General features: G+C 42.1%; 1 long non-coding RNA gene across 1 annotated transcript in view; it reads right to left on the bottom strand.

Moving 5' to 3' along the window:
- The window catches only part of LOC108312364, a 10694-nt gene extending 6415 nt beyond the window's left edge, over nt 1-4279 (bottom strand). The window contains exons 1-2 of the long non-coding RNA XR_005202100.1: nt 4193-4279; nt 3101-3115 (exon numbers count right to left, since the gene is read on the bottom strand). This is a non-coding gene — a long non-coding RNA (uncharacterized LOC108312364). The remainder of the gene's footprint in view (nt 1-3100; nt 3116-4192) is intronic.
- Between the last annotated feature and the right edge of the window lie 2440 nt (nt 4280-6719).

Below are 6719 nucleotides of genomic sequence, written 5' to 3'. Positions count from 1 at the left end.
TTTAGTAGAGACGGGGTTTCACCATGTTGACCAGGATGGTCTCGATCTCTTGACCTCGTGATCCATCCACCTCGGCCTCCCAAAGTGCTGGGATTACAGGCTTGAGCCACCGCGCCCGACTCAGCACGCTCTTAAACCCCCTCCTTGTCATGACTTACTGCACCTCACACTCAGTTCACATTGTTAGCTTTGGTGTTCTCTTTTACCATTCAGTTTGTATTCAGATACCAGAGAAAACAAAGAGCAAGCTAGACAGTTAAATCAGATAATGAGTATTACCTATGATGACCCATTCTCCTATCTCTCCTGGATCTTCAAAATCCCATGTGCTGTGGAGGAACTAAAATACACATTTTCCCATTTCATGGCATGTCCAGAGGTCTGTGAGTTTCTGTTTCATCGTCTAATGTTAGGGTCTGTGAGCGCTCCCATTTCATTATCCTGTACGACCTGGACTCGGCCTTCTACAGCTGGGGAATAACTTTCGCTTTTCTGTTACAAATGGAGCCAATGAAAAGGTAGACTGAAAAAGAATAAGATGGAATGGAGAATTAACCAAAGGAACCATACAATTATAGAAATTTCTGGCTAGAAGAACTTTGAAAGGCTCTCTGTTTACCTCCCTGCACTTTAACTCTACCCCATATGGATGGGACAGGTAATTATGGCTCCTGTTTCAAAAGACTTCACAGGATCTATGCCTCTGCCTTCCATTTAAGACAGCTCTTCATGTATGCAGCCAATACCTTCTCCCCATCTAGTGAAACTCTTTTCTTTCTGTTATGAGGAAGAAGAGTTGGTTAGTTTAATGTCGCCTAGAAATACAGACATCTAACAGGTAGAAAAGAGAGATTACTTCACTTCCCAGCTTCCTTCCTCACCTACAACCCGTAGACTTTGGTCTCCAGGTGCTCTGGGTATTGCTACAGTTTGATTTATTGTGAAAATTCCAGGATTTTCTGAAAATGGTCTAGAACTGAGCCAGTGTGTGAGGTATAAGAAAAGAGAATTGAGGAATGTTTCCCCTCTTTTCTCTTTCCTCTGTCAGCATTGTTGCACCATTTCCTAGGGGCTCACTACCTCCTCACCCCACCCCATCTTCGCAGCTCAGAAAATGTCGGGCAAAATCCAAGCCCTGTGAAACTACCCCAAGGCTCATGCCCTTAGCTCTATTCCAAATACAGGCCTTCTCAAAATGTGAATTAAGGGCTTAGGGTCCTAAGGGCCAGGAGTTTTCTAAAACTTACAGACCCAGGAATTGCTACCTAGTGACCTAAAACTGTCAGAAAATTTCCCCTACTTCACTCTCTTCTGCAATCTTGACTACAGTTTCCTTAATTTTTATTGTTTTTTTAATGCTGAGCATGACTTAATAGTAACTTGCTGGGCTATTTTTGACACACATCTGTCTTAGATTTTGGACACGAGTGATCAGTCTATCTAACTTTAAGTGGTCTGGCAACATGTGTAATAAAAAGAGCAGTAGTTTAGGGGTCAGGCTGACCTTGGTCTGATGCTCCACTATTTCATTTACTGTTGAATGACTTTCGTCAGATCGCTTAGCCTATCTAAGCTTCAGATTCTTTCTGTGTAAAATGGAGCTGGTGATGCAGACTTCAGGGTTTGAAAAGAGGATTAAAGAGAGAATTGACGTATGTAAAGCACCCAACACCATTCTTGGTCTGCACTAATTGTTTCAAACACATTCATTTTTGTCCCCCACTGGATAAAGGGCAAGAGCTATCGCACCTTGGGCATTTAGTGGCTTCATCAGTTAAACTGAGCTGCCTTAATAGCAACATTCATTGGAATTTTTACTAACAGAAATAGTGACTTTCTGTTATACAGACTTAATAGGAGTCTCTACTGTGTACTTGCTGAGTGCTCCATATTGTTGTGGGTACTGAGGCTGGAAGGGCGGTAGAGCATAGGATCCCTGTACTCATGAAGCTCAGAATGTAGAAGTGTCTGGCACATGTGGGCCACTTCATGAACATGTAAGAGTCATATCAGCATTGGCTTAAGATTTTAGAGGATCTAAGCACTAAAAAGATTACGGTGCTGCCACCTCCATATAGAATTAAAAATAAAAACAGTACTAAGACATAATTAAGAGTAAAGAAGCAGAGCGATGCTCTTATATTTTTCCTACTGTGATGACAGTCTTAGTGCTTCTTTTGACATATCAATGTTTAAATTCTTTTTTTCAAAGTGATATTTTTCGAGGTGTCCTCATTTTGTAGGTATCTAGTATACTGATATAGTCATCTAGCCCTGGCTCCACAATGTTACCCCGAGGGCTCTCCTCCTGTCCCCTGAATAGATCAGAAGCTAGAACAACAGCAGAGAAGCCAGGGCTCTTGCTCATTCTTAAACTATTTGGTAAATTCCACTAGGAATGAAAAAATAATTGAATATTTTGAGGCAAGATCAAATCACCTTATAAAAAAGTAAATTGAAACTCTTTCCAAATATAAGGAATATTTTTCTCTGGAATGGACTTCTAAAAATGCACAAATGATGGGCCGGGTGCGGTGGCTCATGCCTGTAATCCCAGCACTTTGGGAGGTTCAGGTGGTTGGATCACCTGAGGTAGAGAGTTTCAGACCAGCCTGACCAACATGGAGAAACCCTGTCTCTATTAAAAATACAAAATTAGCTGGGCATGGTGGCATATGCCTGCAATCCCAGCTACTCGGGAGGCTGAGGCAGGAGAATCTCTTGATCTCAGGAGGCAGAGGTTGCGGTGAGCCGAGATAGCACCATTGCACACCAGCCTGGGCAAAAAAGAGTGCAATTCTGCCTCAAAAAATAAATGCACAAATGGGACATATTATATGTTATGTCTTAAAGGACTAGCTCACTGCTCAGCTGATTACCCTGGCTCTGTTGTTACAATAAAGATAAAATACTGAGAACAATGGTGGCATGAGGCATACACTAGGATGCAAAGGTACTTTTTTTTTTCTCAGTTCTTCCCTTTCTTTAATGGAGGATGTTTTCTCTGAAGGCCACAGTCTGGCTGTAAGCAAGGTTGGCAGTACCTGGGAGGCTTACCTGGAGATCTAGCTGACAACCACTGACATTTGGAACCACTCACGTTTATGCTGCAAATCTGAAAAATAAGCAACAAGAAAGGCCTAGAAACAATGACGGAACTTTCTCAAGCACAGACAAAAACAACTTGCACAGCCGCTGTAAATAGTTAATAAAATCCATTTTCCAGTCCATCTACTTAGATTTCCATTACATCCTGTTCTGTTTCACACATGCATTTTTCTTTTGGATTGTTAGGCAATACAGAGTCAAGCCATTTATCATGCAGTGTCTTAGTATTACTTTAAAATGTTTTACCATTTTCAGGAAATTCTCTGGCTTCTATAATTAATCTCCCAGTAGAAGCTGTTTTAGAAAGACTCCAGAACAACAGAAAGAAAGTCTTTTCTTTGTGGAAGTGTTTTGGGTCTTGTGAGTGGAAACATTCAGAAACAGATGCCGGTGGTATTATCACATATTGCAAACTGTTCATTTCAGATAACGAGAATGAAAACAATAGAGTTCAGTGTCACTCTTGCAAAACTGCCCTGTGACAAAGCTGTTGTTAAATGGAGTCTGCAAGCAGCTCCGTGATATGCTATATTAGAGTAACTCTACAGTGTAAAGCTGGGTTTCCACAGTTCTCATACCCTAGAGGGAAACAATAATACTTGGTGGAAGTAACAAGGAGGGTTCCCACCCACAGACCCCTTCCCTGCTTGGCATTAGTAATACTAGTAACTTCTTAGCACTTTCCACATGTCAGGCATTTTTCTAAACATTTTTACACATATTGGTTCATTTAACACAACAACTTTGTGAGGAAGGTGCTGCATTATCCCAATTTTCAGATTAGAAGACTGATATACAAAGTAGTTGGAGGATTTGCCAAGGGCAGACTTCTCAAAGCCTGAGCCGAGGAGCAGAAGTCAGGCAGCCTGGCTCCCAGTCCAGCCCCTCAGTCGCTGCACTCTGTGGACCAGCATGGTATACAATGCTCAGTGTTCCGTTCTCATGATCTAATTTACACCAACACATGGTCAAGCAGTTCAGTCATCTCATTTTACAGAAGAGAAAACAAAGACACAGAGATGCTAAGTGGTTTTCAAAAACTCAAATACGTGATGGTTACAGGGCTGGTCGTGGTGGCTCATACCTGTAAATCCCAGTCCTTTGAGAGCCAAAGGCAGGAGGACTGCTTGAGCCCAGGAGTTTGAGACCAGCCTGGGCAACATAGTGAAACCCTATCTCTACAAAAAAACTTTTTTAAAACACTTAGCCAAGCTAGTAGTTCTAGCTACTTGAGAGGGTGAAGTAGGAAGTTTGAGACTGCAGTGAGCTATGATCACAACATTGCACTCTAGCCTAGGCAACTGAGACCTTGTCTTGATGAAATAAACAAACAAAAAAACCAAAAAGGAGATGGTTGGGAGCTCAGATTGCCTTATGCTTAGCCAATGCTTTCTACTTTAGAACATTGTATCATCTCCTTATTTTTCTTCTTCATGTTAAAAAAAAAAAAGAAAACAAAATCCAAACTGTTGCTTTATTTTTTTTTCTATGACTCATCCTTTTGGGTCACAAGAAAGAGTAGAAGCTTGGTTGGCCTGTATGCTGAGCAGAGCAAACCCCACTGTGGGTCCAGGTTCTGCCCAAAGCAGCACTGGCTTTGCTTCTTGAAGGCAAGTAAGCAGTTTTATTGGCTTCCTGCTCAATTTATCTTTTTAAAATAGTTTAATCTCACACTTGAACAGATAAGTACTAGGACGTTCCCCTATCTGTAGGGTATGTCTATGCAAGAGATCAAGAAAACAATTTGAAAAACCAGAGACTGAATGCTCTCCAGAAAAATGTGCTTATTTCCTCCAAGAAACTTCATAGAATCATCATATTTATTTACTTCTTCAGTGTCATGGTTACATTTTTGTTTGTTCCACTTTGTTTTTTTAACAGGGTTATACCAAGTGTGGGCTCAGATGGTTTTTGTGGGCAATCTGACCTCCAGATTAACCTCATTCTGAAGCCAGTTGTGCATCGCTTCTTCTGCGTAACCGCCTGATGCACTTATTTGCAAGTGTTTTCTTCCTAAATGAGGAGGAAACTGGTTGTGATGAAACCACAGGCAATGCAGAGCACAGGTAGGATTTAATCTTTAACAATGTCACTTGATTAAGCAGGCAATCATCTTCACTGCCGTGCCTGCAAGGAAAATCTCAGGTCACACGAATGCTCATCTCATCTGTATTAGTCAGAGTGTAGGAGACAGGAGACGGTATATGCAAAATAGGTATTAAATTTAGGGTATTTAATAAAGGGATTATTTACAAAGATGGAAGCAGGGTGGAGGAAAATACACGAGAGACAGTGGAATACCCCACGGCTAGCCCAGCAGGGAGCTATCACCTGTAGGCTTAAAGAGAAAAGTTATGGGAATTGGAGAGGGAGCTGCACATGATAGGAGCCGTGGCTTCCTAGAAAGACACAGGCACCCACAGTAACCCAGCAGAGAGGAAGCTAGGGAAATGGATACTCTAGTCTCAACCCTCCTCCTGCCTATTGACAAAATTCAACCAGAGGGCGAGGTGTCTGTTGAGGTGGTCCAAGGGAACCGTCTTTCAGGGCCTGGTGCAGGGGACAGGGACAGAGGGTAGACACCCAACACACCCTCACACTAAAGTCTGAAGTAAAATAACATCAACATCCCCTCCTGCTGTGACATGAGTAGTTTAATAATGAAGTAATTAGGAAAAACAACGATGTGGAGTTAGGTGGCTAATTTTATGCCTATTGCAGAAAGCAGAGCTGTAAATTCCTCATTGTGTTTTATGAGTCAGAACTGGATGTACCCAAAGGGTTGCAGGAATGCCCTGGGCCTCAGACAGGCCCCCTGATATCAGGGCAAGGAGAGCCGGTGGAAATCAGTTCCTACCAAGACAATGAGCACAGTCAAAATTAAACAGAAACAGATTTTAGAAAAGATCACAGGGGCTTGCAATTTTTGGCCTAAAATCTGCAGAGGCACCCATTACATTGAAAGGCCTGTGTTTTAACGGAATGAATGAAACCTGCTTTTGTTTTGCCCTACATGGCTTTGTTTAATTTCCTTTAGTGGTTTAGGCAAAAGGCCAACGAAAGGAAGGAAAGGTGGGGAAACTTGAAGATGTGTCCTGTAGACAACAATTTAGATGTGGCGGTGATGTCCAAAGTAAACTAGGATATAAAGAGATTAAAGTGAACCCAGTTCCCAGTGAATCCAGTAAGAGCAAAGACATTTGTTGTTTGGATTAGAGAATGGTGTCGTGTTAGAAGCAAATATTTGGAGTCCCAGATCTACTACCTATAGCTGTGTCACCTTGAGCAAGTTAGATATTCTCTATAGCTTCAGTATCTTGCTCAATGAAATGAGGAATTACCTACCTCTCTTCTGGTTGTTTTGTGAATTAAATGAAATCACGCGTTTAAAATGTTTACCATGGTGGGGTGGCTGACAAGATGTCAAACAGGAAGAGCCCTGGTTTGCAGCTCCCAGTGAGGTCAACACAGAAGTTGAGCGATTTCTGGATTTCCAACTAAGATATCCAGCGCTTCTCACTGGGACTGGTTAGACGTTGGGTGCAGCCCATGGAGGGTGAGCGGAAGCAGGGTAAGGTGTCACCTCACCTGGGAAGCACAAAGAATAGGGG

This window comes from Cebus imitator, unplaced genomic scaffold (assembly GCF_001604975.1).
Source record: "Cebus imitator isolate Cc_AM_T3 unplaced genomic scaffold, Cebus_imitator-1.0 Scaffold124, whole genome shotgun sequence".
Taxonomy (NCBI): domain Eukaryota; kingdom Metazoa; phylum Chordata; class Mammalia; order Primates; family Cebidae; genus Cebus; species Cebus imitator.
Note: the sequence above shows the minus strand (reverse complement) of the source record. Positions and strands in the feature narration are given on the sequence as shown.